This window comes from Chlorocebus sabaeus, chromosome 21 (assembly GCF_047675955.1).
Source record: "Chlorocebus sabaeus isolate Y175 chromosome 21, mChlSab1.0.hap1, whole genome shotgun sequence".
Lineage (NCBI taxonomy): Eukaryota > Metazoa > Chordata > Mammalia > Primates > Cercopithecidae > Chlorocebus > Chlorocebus sabaeus.
This window is the reverse complement of record NC_132924.1, coordinates 19,958,015-19,975,837: the sequence shown is the minus strand read 5'-3', so window position 1 is coordinate 19,975,837 and position 17,823 is coordinate 19,958,015.

Sequence of the window (17,823 nt, the reverse complement as noted above, 5' to 3'; positions counted from 1 at the left end):
CACTTTACCTCAGCCACAACTGGAGGCTTTGATGACTGTCATCAGAGGAAGAACCATCTTAGAGATGGAGACTGTGGTGAATGGATCAACCAGAGCAGATCTTGGGGAGTTGCTTTTACAAAAACAGATATTTTTACAGCGAATCCAGGTAAAATACTAAGGGAAGCTTGAAGAAGAAAAAAAAATGTTGCTAAAAAGGCCACAAGTGACCTTGAGGTAAAAGTGAGTTGTAACGAAAGGATGTAGCAGAGGTGAGATCTTGCTGTCATCCCTCATGGGAGGAAATAGTGGTGACATATGGACTGTTTCCTTGGGATAAGACTTGGGTCATTCTCAGCACCAGTCAGTGGAATGGTGGAGCCTCGTCTTCCTCTGCCAGAAGGTAGAGGGCCACAGACAGCACACAGTAGACAATTTCTTCCCTTGTTAATAAAAAGGTTCTGTTTCTGAAACTGATACCACAGGTAATCAAATGCCCGATAAGCACTTGAAAAACTGTTAAACATCCTTAGTCATTAGGGAAATGCAAAGGAAAACCACAATGAGATATCATTACATATGCCAAAGGATGTGTAAAATTGAAAAGAAAGATAATAGCAAGTGTTGGGGAAGATAGGGAGAAACTGGAATCCTCATACACTACTAGTGAAAATATAAAATGATACTGCCACTTAGAAAAAACTATTTGGCAGTCTTCTAAATTTGACCAAACACCTAACACAAATACCAGACGTTCCTTTCTGAGATATTTACTCAAGAGAAATAAAAATGTATGCCCACACAAAGATTGGTACACATGTTTTTGTAATGGCTTTATTCATAAGAGTCTCAAACTAGAAATAGCTCAAATGTCCATTGACAGGTGAATGGATAAACAAATGGTCATACAATCATACAATGGAATACTATTCAGCCATAAAAAGATAGAAACTACTGATATATGAAACTACATAGACAAATCTCAAAATCAGTATGCTGAGTTAAAGAAAACCAGATATCAAAGAATAGATGTTGTGTGGTTGTATGTACACAAAACTCTAGAAGAGACAAACGGAGTCTAAAGTGATAAAAAAGATTAGTAGTTGATTGGGGCTGGGAATGGAGGGAGATTTTCTCAGAAGGGACCCAAAGAAACTTTTGTGGGTGAAGAATATAGTCTATATTGTAATTGTGTCAGCAGTTATACAGGTGTATGCATTGGTTGAAATTCTTCAAGGTAGAAGCTTAAAATGAGTAAAATAAAGTTGATTTTTAAAAAGCTGACCATGTGGAAACCTCTCTGCCATTTGTTCTGGAAAAACCTGGAGCTGGTGGGTAGGGGATGAGATGACTGTTCTTTTCTTAGCTCACACAGTGATCCCACACTTACACATCAAAGGCTTTTTCCTTGTTACCACAAAGCAAAAATGACAGGGTTGCCTGTTGTGATGATAATGACTTCCCAGACTAAAGAAGCCACAGAAGGTCACAGGAACTGTAAGTCCCGTTATCATCCTGTATTTCCCTAGGAGACCTCACGGCCAATTTGACCAAATTACTTTTTCCCCACTGCATCTTTCCTTTTGGATTCATTAGCTAAGACATTGAAAGGTCAAAAGTCTTACTCAGAGTTGGTGACAGTGAGTCAATGACTGTGTTTCCTCTGCTTTCCAGCCTGCAGTCTGAGCATGAACCCACAGTAAGACCCACTGACTGGGAGCATTATTTGGAATTCCTACCACCTCCCCCACCTCTCCTCCATTTTCCTCCTCCTTTCTTCCATATTCCTGTTCTGTCTCAAAATACCCAAGAATATCCTAAAATAAATGTATTAAGGAAGAGTTAGCAAATATGTTTTATTTAAAAACAACTGCTATGAAACTTAACTCTCTTGTGACCTAAAGAGAGTTTCTGAAATACCACGTCTTACAAATGTTTGAAATAATATTCACCTTCAAAAGGAGGTATATTTTCATATTAACTCACCCGAATAAAACTGACATGGTGAAAAACAGAAATAGAATCAATGTGATGTCTTTGTTAAAGTAAACCTCTAAAGTGTACCTACCATACAACTGATTGTGTAATTCTAGAGATATCAAATAGAAGTGGCAATCAAAGTGTTGGGAAAAATGACTGAAGTCCATATGAAAAAAAATCAATTTAGTTGCCACTAAAAGGCATAATTCACTATTTGAGTACGTTACACAGGTAATCATGCTTTAGAACATGTTCAGCTACTGGAGGCAGGAAAATAAAACATTCTCCAACCGAATTGTTCACAATGATAGAGCACATGGAAAAAATATTTTAAAAAATATAGATATCTGGGTCTCATTATGGAATTCAGATACAATGGTTCTGGGGCGAAGTCCAAGACTATGTATTTTTTCAGGGTTATCAAAGTGATTCTGATGTTCAGACATGTTTTGTCCAGCCTTGCCCCACTCTGTGGCTTTCTTCTTAAGTGCTATGCTCAAAGAACTATTGTAGTATACCACAGTACCAAATGTTTTGGGTCTTTCACTTCTATCACTGAGAGCACATCTCCAATACAGGTGTATTTATTTAACTGCAAATTTATGTATACATGCATCATATTTCAAAAGAATTTATTTAAATCTACAAAAATTTACTTCCAAGAGCAAGCAATATCTCAACTGATCTTCATACATGGGCATCTCTAATAAAGAGGATAGGTACATCATGTTTAGAGTCAATATAACAGATCTGTATTTTTCTATGACATGATATATTGTTGTCTTGTACCATGTGTCTCTATCACTTTGAAAAGACATTAATTCCAATGGAGTTAAAATATTTCTATAAGTGAAAAATTAACCAAAGTGAGTCTGGGAATTTTTAAGTTTCTTCCTCAAGAGATTTTTGTGTTGTAATCCAACTGAGTAAAGGCAAGAGAGTGAAAATATTTATCATATTTTATGACTTTAACGGCATGTTCCTAATCAAGCAAGATGAGAATGAAGCAGAAATACAGACTATGAATGCATGTCTCTGTGAAACGCCAGAGAAGTCCAGATCCTCAGCCCATCAGATATGGAGTCTTGCAGCATCTTTGAGTATGAAACCAGGTGGAAAAAGAGATTTCATCTAAATTTACAAAGGCTCCTCTGTCTGTGCCTTTCTGACAGGGCTTAAGTGCCTCAGCATGAAGCAGCCAGAGCAAGAATTGACAAAATTAAACTTGATAATTCCTGACAATCGTTTTCCCCACTGTGAAGCATCATCCGTGGGAATAAGGGAGAGCAAGACTCGGGAGCCCCGCCCCTCATCTCTAGGCAGAGGCCAGGGCTTCCGGGAGGCCAAAGTCAGACTAATGGAGCTACCTGAATGCAGGGAATGCCACGGCCTTTCTTTGAGAGCCCCTCAAGAGTCAGTGCAGGGCTCCCTAGCTTCATTCTCACTTTCCTTTTGCTCTTTTTTCCTTTCTGTTACCAAAATACACTGGCATATTAAAAATAAACAGTGTTGCCTTGCTGCCTTGCCACAGAGCTCTGTTCTCCTTTAAATAGTCTGACAAGTACAAATGAGTCAAGATTCCCTATTGCTCCCGTCCCAGGACAGATCACGGGGCCTTCTCCTTTCTCCCCTTTCTTTCTGGCTGCCTGTGCCTTTCTCTTTGCTCCGGCTTTTCTCTCAATCTAGTTTCCAAGTTTCTGGCTGGTTATCACGTATTCTCTCCCTCTGGGTGCCGCCCTGGGTCTCTCTCAGGAACTCTCTTGGCCTCATTTTTTCGATGTAACTCCGTTTCTCTTTTTTCTGTCATCATTCTTTCTGAACGTCTGTATCCCCAAATAAATACAAAACAAGCAGGTAGAGTGAGCCACAGGAAAGAAAAAACCATTTAATTAGAGCATTTGTACTGTGCAAAGTTGGGGGAAAAAAAAAAATCTGGTCCTGTCTGGCTATGTCGGCATCTTCCGTCACCAGGAACCTTTTGAGAGGCCCTTAAAGACTTCCATCCTCTATGTTATATTTCCGTCTTTAATGTGGAATGAAGACAAGCTCTTGGCATACATGCAAAAGCAATCTGTACTGTGGGGAAGATATGGTCTTTAACCTCAGGTTGAACTACAAAGCACTGGAAATTTTAAGAGTTTGTTTTGACCTTTCAGGGTCACTCAGGATGAGGATCTGCCTGGCAGTTGTTAATGGTGGTTTGATTGGGCTCCAATACTGTTTTTAAGTCTCCACTTAGAGTCTAGCCAAGTTAAACACATTTTCTTTTCATCTCTACTCTCGTATCCAGCCTGCAGCTTCAGGTCTCCAGTCATTCCTTGGTTCTTCTCTGGATTTTGTCCAATTTGTTGACAAATCCTCCAATCTTTATTTAAAATTACTTCTTAATTTCATCCTGATAGTATCTCGCAGTGTTTCCTCAAGATCAGCATTTTATTCTGTTTCTGCCCACACATTGAGTTAAATGTGGGAGCAGGAGTATACAGAAAAGACCACAAAGCTGTTTCGGGGGCTAGGACTACAGGCAAGGCTAGTGGTCAGGCCTTCCAGACGAGCGGACTCGGGCTGGCAGCAGTGTTTTCTTTTCTTTTTTGAAAATGGCGTCTTTTCTGGATTGTAAAATTTGTACTGATCGTTGCTGAAAACTTCCAAAATCAGACAAATAAGCAGAAGAATATAAAAATTATGGCCATCCACAAACTGCAGATAATTATTACTGATACTTTTTATGTTTTCTTTCATTGTTTTACATATACACAAAAAAATTTTTTTTTGAGATGGAATTTCACTCTTGTTGCCCAGGCTAGAATGCAATGGCATAATCTCAGCTCACTGCAACCCTCTACCTCCCAAGTTCAGACAGTTCTCCTGCCTCAGCCTCCTGAGTAGCTGTGATTACAGGCATGCGCCACCATGTCTGGTTAAGTTTTGGTATTTTTAGTAGAAATGGTATTTAGTAGTTTGGTATTTTAGTTTCACCATGTTGGCCAGGCTGGTTTCGAACTCCTGACCTCAGGTGATCCACCCTCCTCAGCCTCCCAAAGTACTGGGATTATAGGCGTGAGCCACCGCTCCCGACGTACAAATATTTTTAAACAAACTTAATTGTACACTAACAGTGTTTTACCTTGCAGTTATTTCCCACATTTATATTTCCTTCTTCCAACTATAACTTTATGCATTAGGACTGCAATACTTTCATTACTGTAAGTTTTTAAAGTACTTTGAATTGGTAGGGTGAGTCAATCAACACTCATTTCATCAACACTTTTTTTTTTTTTTTGACATTTTCTTGACTATTAATTTCCAATTTTTTTCTTTCTGGATGAATGTTTGGTTCACTGTGCTGGCATTTTGAATACAATTTCATTAAATACAAAAACGAACACATAAAAATTAGAGAGAGCTGACACAGTGTTCTCTTTCTTAATCCTGGAACATAGACGTCACTTATTCATCATATTTTTTTTTGGTTTGTCGACAAAGTTTTATAGTGTTATTGATTATATCTTCAATTTGTCAGTGAACATTTCTAGCTTTTTTTTAATCCTTGGCTTCATATATTGTATAGGTATGTATGTGTGTCTGATTTTATATTTTTCTTGTATCCCTTATCTCTGCACAAAAATGCTTATTTTTTTATTGTGGCAAAATATACATAACATAAAATTTACCATTTTACTCATTTTTAAGTGCACAATTCTGTAACTTTAAGTACATTCACATTGTTGTGCAACCATCCCCAATATCCAACTCCGGAACAATTCTTGTCTTCCCAAACTGAAACTCCGTATCCGTTAAACACTACCTCCCCGTTTCCATCTTCCCCCAGCCCCTCCCAATCACCAATCTACTTTCTGTTCCTATGAATTTGACTACTCTAGGTACCTCAAACAAGTGGGATTATACACTATTTGTTCAGGGAAATACTGACATTTCACTCCGCATAATGATTTTAAAGTTCTTTCCTGTTGTTGCCTGTGTCAGAATTTTCTTCCTTTTTAAGGCTGAATAATATTCCATTTTGTGTATGTGCCACATTTAGTTTATCCGGTCATCTGTTCATGGTTACTTGGGTTGCTTCCACATTTTTGCTATTGCGAATAATGCTGCTACGAACATGGATGTACAGTATCTGTTCAATCTCCTGTTCTCAATTCTTTTGGGTACATATCCAGAAGCGAAAGTGCCAAATCATACAGTAATTCTGTGTTTAATTTTTTGAGGAAACACCATACCATTTTCCACAGTGGCTGCACCATTTTATATTCCCATCAGCAATGTGCAGGACTTCCAGTTTCTCCACATCCTCACCAATGCTTCTGATTTTCTGGGTTTTATTTTTTATTTATTTATTTATTTTTAGTAATAGCCATCCTAATAAGTGAAGTAGTATATTGTGATTTTGCTTTGCATTTCCCTAATAATTAAGGATGTTCAGGGTCTTTTTATGTGCTTATTGGTTATTTGTATATCCTCTCTGGGGACATGTCTATTCAAGTACTGTGCCCATTTTTTTTTTTTTTTTTTTTTTTAGCTGTGGTGTACTTTGTTTCATAGGGCTGTTTTAGATTCACAGCAAAACTGAGCAGAAAGTACAGAGGTCCCATTATACCCTTGCCCCCACATATGCACACATAGAGCCTTCCTCACCATCAACATCCCACACCAGAGTAGTATATTGTTACAATTCATAAACCTACATAAACCCCCCATTATCACCCACCCGTTATCATCCATAGTTTACATTAGGGTTCACTCTTGGTTTGTTATACATTCTATAGGTTTTGACAGATGTATAATGCCATGTATGTACCATTGTAGTATCACAAAGAATAGCTTCATTGACCCAAAAATCCTTTGTCCTCTGCCTGTTCATTCCTTCTTTCCTCCTACTCTTTGGAAGCTACCGATCTTTTTATTGTCTCCATAGTTTTGCCTTTTCCAGAATATCATATAGTTGGAATCATACAGTATACATACATTTTAGGTTGAATTCCTTCACTTACTAATAAGCATTTGCATTTCCTCCATTTTGTAAATGACTGGAAAGCTCATTTCTTTTTTTTCAGACTGGAAAACACTGAATAATATTCCATTGTATGGGTGTATCACAGTTTATCCCTTCATCTACTGAAGGATATGTTGGTTGCTGCCATGTTTGACAGTTATGAATAAACCTATCAACATACATATGCAGGTTTTTATGTGGACATAATTTTTCTGCTCCTTTGGGTAAATATCTAAGAGTCTGATTGCTGGATTATATGGTAAGAGGATGTTTAGTTTTGTAAGAAACTGACCAACTTTCTTCCAAAGTGACCATACCATTTTGTATTCCCACCAACAGTGAGTGAGCGTTCCTGTTGCTCCACATCCTCAACACAGTTGGTGCTGTCATGGCTCTGAAGTCTGGCCATTCTAATAGGCATAGGCTGGTATCTCACTCTTGTTTTACTTTGCATTTTCCTGATGACATATGATGTAGAGTATCTTTTCATATGTTTATTTGCCATTTATATATCTTTTTTGGTGAGGTGTCTGTTCAGGTCTGTTACCCATTTTTTAGTCAGGGTGTTGGTTTTCTTATTGCTGAGTTTTATCAGTTATTTTTATATTTTGGATAACAATCCTACATCTGGCATGTATTTTGCAAATATTTTCTCTTAGTCTATGGCTTATCTTTTCATTCTCTGGGTAGTGTCTTCCACAGTACCTTTCATAGAGCAGAAATGTTTAATTTTAGTGAAGTTCACCTTGTCAATTATTCCTTTCATGAATCATGCTTTTAGCATAGTACAGTAGTTCACCCTTTTCTGTGGAGGATGTGTTCCAAGACCTCTAGTGGATGCCTGAAACCATAGATAGTACTAAACCCCCCATACCACTGTGTGTTTTTCCTATTCATACATAATTTATAATAATTTATAAATTAAGTATAGTAAGAGTTAACAATAGTAACTAATAATAAAAGAGAGTAATTATAACTATATACCATAATAAAAGTTACATGAATGTTGTCTCTTTCAAAGGATATCATTGTACTCTACTTCTTCTTCTTCTTGTGATGATGTGAGGTGATACAGTGCCTATGTGATGAAAGGAAGTGAGGTGAATGACGCAGGCATTGTGACAGAACATTAGGATACCACTGACCTTCTGACAATACATCAGATAGAGGATCATATGCTTCAGATGATCTTGGATTATTGAGCCATGATTATTTTGATGGTTGGATATCAGGAGCAGACAATGTTGAGAACTAAGGGTAAGGTAATGTATATAGTGTGAATACACTAAAACAAGGGATGATTAACATCCCAAGCAAGTCACCACAAAATTTCATCATGCCACTAAGAACAGCAGATGATTTAAAACTTATGAGTTGTTTATTTCTGGACTCTTCCATTTAATATTTTCAGACCATGGTTGACTGTGGGTAACTAACACCACAGAAAGTGAAACCTCAGGTAAGGGGGCAATTACTGTATCTACAAAGTCATAGCCATAACCAAGGTCACCTAAAGTTTTTCCTGTTTTATTTCTAGGTATTTCATAATTTTGTGTTTCGCATATAGGTATATGATTCACTTTGAGCTAATTTTGTGAAAAGTATAAGGAAAATCTGTGTCTAGATTCATTTTTTTGCACATATATCTCCAGTTGCTCCAACACTATTTGTTGAAAAGAAAATATTTTCCCCAAAAAAATATTTCCTTAGTTCCTACCGAGACCAGCTTGGTCGGGGAGACCCTAACCCAGTGGCACTAGAGGAATTAAAGACATAGACACAGAAATATAGAGGTGTAAAGTGGGAAATCAGGGGTCTCACAGTCTTCAGAGCTGAAAGCCCTGAAAAGAGATTTACCCACATATTTATTAACAGCAAGCCAGTCATTAGCATTGTTTCTATAGATATTCGATTAACTAAAAGTATCCCTTATGGGAAACGAAGGGATGAGCCGAAATATAGGGGTGGGTCTGACTAGTTATCTGCAGCAGGAACATGCCCTTAAGGCACAGATTGCTCATGCTATTGTTTGTGGTTTAAGAACACCTTTAAACCGTTTTCCACTCTGGGCGGGCCAGGTGTTCCTTGCCCTCATTCTGGTAAACCCACAACCTTCCAGCGTGGGCATTATGGCCATCATGAACATGTCACAGGGCTGCAGAGAGATTTTGTTTATGGCTAGTTTTGGGGCCAGTTTATGGCCAGAGATTCATTTTTTTTGCACATGGATCTCCAGTTGTTCCAACACTATTCGTTGAAAAGAAAATATTTTTCCACTGTATTTCCTTTGTTCCTTCATGAAAGACTCCTTTACTATATTTATGTCTATTTTTGGGCTCTCTATTCTATTTCTTTTTATTCCATTTACCTACTTGTCTGTTCTTCTAATAATACCACACAGTCTTGATTACTCTTTCTTTACAGTAAGTCTTAAAGTCAGGTAGTTTCAATTCTCTGATTTTGTAATTCTAGGCCTTTTGCCTCTCCATAGAATCAGTTTGTCAACATCCACAAAATAAGTAGTCAAGATTTTCATTGGAATTGTGCTGAATCTACAGATCAAGTTGGGGGAAACTGATATCTTGACAACAATGAATCTTCTTATCCATCAACACGTACTATCCTCCCATTTATTTAGTTCATTTATTTTATTCATCACAGTTTTGTAGTTTTCTGGTATAGTTTTTGTGTATATTTTGTTACAGTTGTACCTAAGTATTTTGTTTTTGGGGTGGTAGTGTAAATAGTATTATATTTTTAATTTCATATTTCAGTTGTTTATGGCTGGTATATATGAAAGTAATTGACTTTTGTATATTAACCTTATATTGTATAACCTTGCTATAATTGCTTATTAGTTCCAGGACTATTTTCTCCAATTCTTTGAGATTTCCTACGTAGACATCATGTCACTTCCAAATAAAGACAGTTTTTAATATGTGTACTTTTTATTTCTTTTTCTTGTTTTATTGCATTAGCTAGAATTTCCAATATAATCCTAAAAAGAAGTGGTAAAATGGTACCTCCTTGCCTAGTTTCTAATCTTAGTGAGAAAGTGTTGAGTTTTTCACCATTAAGTACTATGGTTAGCTGGAACTTTTTGCTTGAATTCGTGTTGAATTTTGTCAAAAATTTTTCTGCATCTATTGATATGATCATATCATTTTTCCTCTTTAACCTGTTGGTGTGGTGAATTATGTTAATTGATTTTAAAATGTTGAATCAGCCTTGCATACCTGGGATGCATCCCACTTTTTTTGATGTGTAATTTTTTATACATTATTAGATTTTATTAGCTGATATTTTGTTGAGGATTTTACATTTATGTTCATGAGATATATTGGTCTCTAGTTATCTTTTCTTATAATATTTTTGTCCAGTCTTGGCATCAAGGCAATGCTGTTCTCACAATGAGTTAGAATTCTGCTTTTGAATTCTGAGACAGACTGTAAAGAATTGATATAAATTCTTTCTTAAATGTTTGATAGAATTCACCGGTGAACCCATTTAGGGTATTACTGGTATTAGAAAGTTATTAATTACTAATTCATATATCTTCTCTCTTGTTTTTGAGACAGAGTCTCACTTTGTCACCCAAGCTAGAGTGCAGTAGCGCAATCATGGTTCACTGCAGCCTTGACCTCCCAGGCTCAAGCAATCCTCCCATCTCAGCCTCTTGAGTAGCTGGGACTATAGCTACCATGTCAGGCTAATTTTAAAAAAAATTATTTGTAGAGATTGGGTCTCTCTGTGTTACCCAGGCTGGTCTCAAATTCCTGGCTCAAATGGCCCTACCACCTCAGTCTCTCAAAGTGTTAGGATTACATATATAAGCCATCATCACACCTGGCCTGATTCGGTATCTTTAGGCCTATCCAGATTGTTTCTTCTTGTGTGAGTTTTGGCAGCTCATGTCTTTCAGGGAATTGATTCACTTCATCTAGATTATCAAATCCGTAGGCAGAGTTCTTCATAATATTTCTTTATCATCCTTTTAGCATTCATAGGATTTGTAGTGATATCCATCCCCTCTTTTATTTCTGATAATAGTAATTTGTATATTTTCTCTTCTTTTTTAAGTTAGTCTGGGGGCAGGTTTATCAATTTTATTGATCTTTTCAAAGAATCAGCTTTTAGTTTCATTGATTTTTCTCTATTGATTTCATATCTTTTTTCTATGTATTTTAGATTTAATTCACTCTTCTTTTTCTGGTTTCCCAAAGTGGAAGCTTAGATTATTGATTTCAGATCTTTCGTCTTTTCTAATGCATGTATTCTAGACTATAAAGTTGCTGCTAGGCACTACTTTCACTGCATTCTACAAATTTTGATAAGTTGTATATTCCTTTTCATTTAGACTGAAATGTTTTTAAATTTTTCTTTAGAATTCTTACTTGACTCATGTGTTTTTTAGAAGTGTGTTGTTTAATCTCCATGTATTTGGGGATTTTTCAACTACCTTTTACTTATTGATTTCTAGTTTAGTTCTGAGATCATATATTGCATAATTTCCATTCTTTTAAATTTGTTAAGGTGTGTTTTATGACCCAGAATGTGGTTCACAGTAGTGAATATTTCATGTGATCTTGAGAAGAATGTGTATTCTGCTGTTATTGGATGCAGCAGTCTACAGATGTCAGTTACATCCTGTTTGTTGATGATGATATTGAGTTCTGCTATATCCTTATTGGTTTTTTTGCCTGCTTCATTTGCTAGTTCCTAATAGAGAGGTGTTGACCTCTCCAACTATAATAGTGAAGTCATCCGTTACTTCTTGCAGTTTTACCTGTTGTTGCCTCACATATTTTGATGCCTTGCTATTATGGGCATGCACAGGGTTATTATGTATTCTTGAAGAATTGACTGTTTTATCATTGTGAAATACCCTTCTTTATCTCAGATAATTTTCCTTACTCAGGAATCTCCTTTCTGAAATTGATACAGTTACTCCTAGTTTCTTTTGGTTAGTGCTGGCATGGTATATTGGCATATCTTTCTCCATCCCTTTAATTTTGATGTATATGTATCTCTAAATTTAAAGTGGGTTTCTTGTGGACAACATGTAGTTGGGTTTTGTGTTATGGTCCACTCTGACAATCTTTGTTTTTTAACTAGTACTTAGATCATTAAGGTTTAAAGTAATTATTAGTATATTTGCATTAATATCTCTCATATTTGTTATTGTATATTATTCATTGTCCAGCTTCCTTTGTTTCTATTTTTGTTTGTTACTCTTTTTCTGCCATTTGTAGTTTTAATTAAACATTTTATATAATTTCATTTTCTCTCCTTTCTTAGCACAACAATTATATTTCATTTTCTTACTTTTTTTAAATGATTGCCCTAGAGTTTGCAACATACATTTACAACTAATCCAAGTCCACTTTGAAATAACACTATAGCACTTCATGACTAGTGTGAATAATGTATAAGAACAAAATGATGCTAATTCCTCCCTCTCATTCCATGTATCTTTGCTGTCATTTGTTTCACAATGCTAATATACAGCATTTCACAATGCTAATAAGGCATATATGTCTAGCTCCTGTTATTATTTTGAACAAACTGCTATTATATTAGATCAATTAAAAATAAAAATAAAAATTTGTAATTACTTTCATTTATTCCTTCTCTAATACTCTTTCTTTAATCACGTAGAGTCAAGTTTCTGAACTATATCACTTTTTTTTTCTCTCTGAAGAACTTTGTTTAACATTTCTGGCAAGGCCAAAAATTTTCTCAAGGTTTGTGTGAGGAAGTCTTCATTTCTCTTTCACTTGTTTTTTTTTTTTTTTTTTTTCTTTTTTTGAGACAGACTCTCACTCTGTCACCCAGGCTGGAGTGCAGTGGCACAAACTCGGCTTACTGCAACCTCCACCTCCCAGGTTCAAGCAATTCTCCCGGCTCAGCCTCCCTAGTAGCTGGGATTGCAGGCGCGTGCCCAGCTAACTTTGGTACTTTTAGTACAGACAGGATTTCACCATGTTGTCCAGGATGGTCTCAAACTCCTGACCTCAGGTAATCCACCTGCATTGGCCTTCCAAAGTGCTAGGATTACAGGCGTGAGCCACCACGTCCGGACTCCCTTTCACTTTTAAAGGATAATTTTCACAGAATATAGAACTCTTTGTTTTTTGTTTTTGACGGAGTCTCACTCTGTCGCCCAGGCTGGAATGCAGTTGCACAATCTCGGCTCACTGCAAGCTCCACCTCCTGGGTTCACGCCATTCTCCTGCCTCAGCCTCCCGAGTAGCTGGGACTACAGACACCCGCCACCATGCCCGGCTAATTTTTTGTATTTTTAGTAGAGATGTGGTTTCACTGTGTTAGCCAGGATGGTCTCGATCTCCTGACCTCGTGATCTGCCCACCTCGGCTTCCCAAAGTGCTGGGATTACAGGCGTGAGTCACCATGCCCGACCAACAGGATATAGAATTCTAGGTTGGTGGAGTCTTTTTCTCTCTCAACACTTTAAGGATTTCATTCCACTCTCTTCTTACATGCATGATTTTTGAGAAGTACGGTGTTTTTTCCCTCAGGCTTCTTTTAAGATTTTTTTCTTTACCTTGGATTTTTGGCAGTTTGAATGTAACATGCCTAGTGTAGTTTTTGTTTTTGCTCTCATTTGTCCTGGTTGGTGTTCTCTGAGTTTCCTAGATCTGTGGTTTGGTGTCTGTATTAGTCTGTTCTGGCTGCCATAACAAAGTACCACAGACTGGGTGGCTGAAACAACAAAAATTTATTTTCTCACAATTTTGGAATCCAGAATGCCAAGATCAAGGTGCTGTCAGAATTGGTTTCTGATGAGGTCTCTCTTCCTGACTTGTAGTCAGCCACCTCGTTGCTATGTCCTCACATGGCCTCTTCTCTGTGCATTTGCAGAGAGAAAAAAGAAAAGGGTAAGACCTTTGGTGTCTCTTCCTCTCCTTATAAAAACATCAATTCCATTGGGTTACAGACCCCTCCTTGAGGCCTCATTTAACTTGTTTAACCTACTTGCAGGCTCTATTTCCAAATGCAATGAGAGTTAGGACTTGAACATATGAATTTACAGGGCGGGGCTCAATTCAGTCCATAACTGTGTCTCACATTAATTTGGGAAAATTCTCGGGAGTTATTACTTCAAATATTGCTTCTATTCCTTTCTCTCTTTCTTCTCCTTCTGGTAGTCCCTTTACATGTATGCTACACCTTTTATAGTTGTTCCATAGTTTTTAAATATTTTGTTACTTATTTTCAGTCTTTTTCTCTTTGTTGTTCATTTCAGAGGTTTCCATTGATATATCCTCAAGCTCAGAGATTCTTTACCCTGCTGTTTTCAGTCAACTAATGAGCCTATCAAAGACATTCCTCATTTCTATCAAAATAGAATCAGATTTTACCTCTAGTACTCCTTTTTATTTCTTCTTAGAACTTTCATCTCTGCTTACATGATTGTTCTGTTCCTGTATGTTGTCCACTTTTTCCATTAGAGCCCTTAGCATATTAATTATAACTTTATTATTATTATTATTGTCGAGACCAGGCCTTACTATGTTGCCCAGTCTGGTCTTGAACTTCTGACCCCAATCAATCCTCCTGCCTCAGCCTCCCAAAATATTGAGATTATAGGTGTGAGCCACCATGCACAGCCAATCATAGTTTTTTACATTTACAGTCTGATGATTCCAAAATCTCTACCATAGCTGAATCTGGTTTTGGTGCTTGCTCTTGTCTCTTCAAACTGTATTTTTTACCTTTTAGTATACCTAATACTTTTTTATTAAAAGCCAGATATAAGGTACTGAATGAAAGGAACTGTAGTAAATGGGTCATTAATTATGTGGTGGTAAGGTGTGGGGGAGTAAAATGTTCTGTAGTCCCATAATTAGTTCTCAATCTTTCAATGACCCAGTGCTTCTGGGCTGTGAACTTCATGAGAGCCTCTCAGTTTTTTTCTCCTGTCTTAGTTGGGGCAGTACAGCTGAAGGGGCTGAAGTTGAGTTGAGTATTTCCCTTTTCCAGCATGGGAGGCTAGAGGCAACGACCACACTTTTCTGATAGAACTAAGAAGAATTATTTGTTTTCTGCTTTTTTCAGCTTTTTACTTGTTATCAGAATGGAGTGTTGACTTCTAGATTCCTTACATGCTGGACCCCATTTTAAATGGGATTGTTTGTTTGTTGCTGCTGTTGTTGAGTTGTGGGAATTTTTAAAATATATTCTAAATATAAATCCTTTATCACATATACAATTTGCATGTATTTTCTCCCATTCTATGAGTTGTCTTTTCATTCTGTTGGATACCAAAGTTTTAATTTTGATAGATAAGGGGCCAACTTACCTATAGTTTTTGCTTTTGTTGCCTGTGCTTTTGATGTCATACCCGAAAAATGATGGCTAAATCCAATGTCATGAAGCTTTTCCCCTATGTTTTCTTCTAAGAGTTTTACAGTTTTCGTTATTATGTTTAGGTTTTTGATCCATTTTGAGTTAGTTTTTTGTATATGGTGTAAGGTGGAATTCACCTTCATTTTTTTATTTTTTATTTTTTTTAATTTTTTTTTAATTTATTTATTTTTTATTATTATTATACTTTAAGTTCTAGGGTACATGTGCATAACATGCAGGTTTGTTACATATGTATACTTGTGCCTTGTTGGTGTGCTGCACCCATCAACTCGTCAGCACCCATCAACTCGTCATTTACATCAGGTATAACTCCCAATGCAATCCCTTCCCCCTTCCCCCTCCCCATGATAGGCCCCGGTGTGTGATGTTCCCCTTCCTGAGTCCAAGTGATCTCATTGTTCAGTTCCCACCTATGAGTGAGAACATGCGGTGTTTGGTTTTCTGTTCTTGTGATAGTTTGCTAAGAATGATGGTTTCCAGCTGCATCCATGTCCCTACAAAGGACACAAACTCATCCTTTTTTATGGCTGCATAGAATTCCATGGTGCATATGTGCCACATTTTCTTAATCCAGTCTGTCACTGATGGACATTTGGGTTGATTCCAAGTCTTTGCTATTGTGAATAGTGCCGCAATAAACATACGTTGTGCATGTGTCTTTATAGCAGCATGATTTATAATCCTTTGGGTATATACCCAGTAATGGGATGGCTGGGTCATATGGTACATCTAGTTCTAGATCCTTGAGGAATCGCCATACTGTTTTCCATAATGGTTGAACTAGTTTACAATCCCATCAACAGTGTAAAAGTGTTCCTATTTCTCCACATCCTCTCCAGTACCTGTTGTTTCCTGACTTTTTAATGATCGCCATTCTAACTGGTGTGAGATGGTATCTCATTGTGGTTTTGATTTGCATTTCTCTGATGGCCAGTGATGATGAGCATTTTTTCATGTGTCTGTTGGCTGTATGAATGTCTTCTTTTGAGTAATGTCTGTTCATATCCTTTGCCCACTTTTTGATAGGGTTGTTTGTTTTTTTCTTGTAAATTTGTTTGAGTTCTTTGTAGGTTCTGGATATTAGTCCTTTGTCAGATGAGTAGATTGCAAAAATTTTCTCCCATTCTATAGGTTGCCTGTTCACTCTGATGGTAGTTTCTTTTGCTGTGCAGAAGCTCTTTAGTTTAATTAGATCCCATTTGTCAATTTTGGCTTTTGCTGCCGCTGCTTTTGTTCACCTTCATTTTTTTAAAAACCACTTTATTGAGGTGTGATTGTCATTTAAAAAGTTATACACATTTAATGTATACAACTCAATGAGTTTGGAAATAAGTATGCACCCATGAAGCCAACATTACAATCTGTCATAAACATATTAGGTTGGTGCAAAAGGAATTGTGGTTTTGCCATTACTTTTAATTAATTTTGACATTTACTTTTGCCATTGCTTTTAATGGCAAAAACCATAATTCCTCTTTTCCACCAACCTGATATCCATCACCTCCGTAAGTTTCCTTCCACCCTCCTATTTAATGTTATTGGTTTTGTGTGTGTGATAAGAATGCAGAAGATCTAGTCACTTAGCAAATTTTTAAGTTGACAAAACAGTATTGTTAACCATAGGCACTATGCTGTACAGTAGATTTCTAAAACTTATTTATTTTCTGTAACTGAAACTTTATATCCTGTGACTTGTATCTCCCCTTTCCCTCTTTCCTCAGCCCTGGCAACCACCATTTCACTCTCTTCTTCTATGAATTTGATTATTTTAGATCTATCATATAAGTGGTATCATGCAGTATTTGTCTTTCTGTGTCTGGTTTATTTCCCTTAGCATGAAGTCTTCCAGGTTTATCCATGTGGTCACAAATGGCAGGATTTCCTTCTTTTTTAAGGGTAAATACTATTCCGTTGTATCATAGACCATGTTTTCTTTATCCATTCATCCATTGATGGACATTTGTGTTGCTTCTGTGTCTTACATATTGTGAATCATGCTGCAGTGAACATGCGATTACATATGTCTCTTTGAAATGCTGATTTTAATTCCTTTGGATATATACCCAGAATTGAGATTTCTGGATCATATTGTAGTTCTACTTTTAATTTTAGTGGGAACTTCCATACTGTTTTCCACAGTGGTTGTACCAATTTACATTTCTACTGACAGTGTACTAGAGTTCCCTTTTCCTACATCCTTGCCAACATTTGTTAATTTGTGTATTTTTTATGTTATAGCCATCCTAACAGGTGTGAGGTGATTTTCTGTTGTGGCTACTTCATTTTTTTATGCCTGTGAGTATTCAGTTTCCCCAACACCGTTTATTAAAGACTATGTTTTCCCCATGAATGGTCTCGGTACCCTTGACAAAAATCATTCAACCATATATGCCAGGCTTTATTTCTGGGCTCTTCATTTTATTATATTGGTCTACATGTCACTTTTTATGCTGGGAGCATTG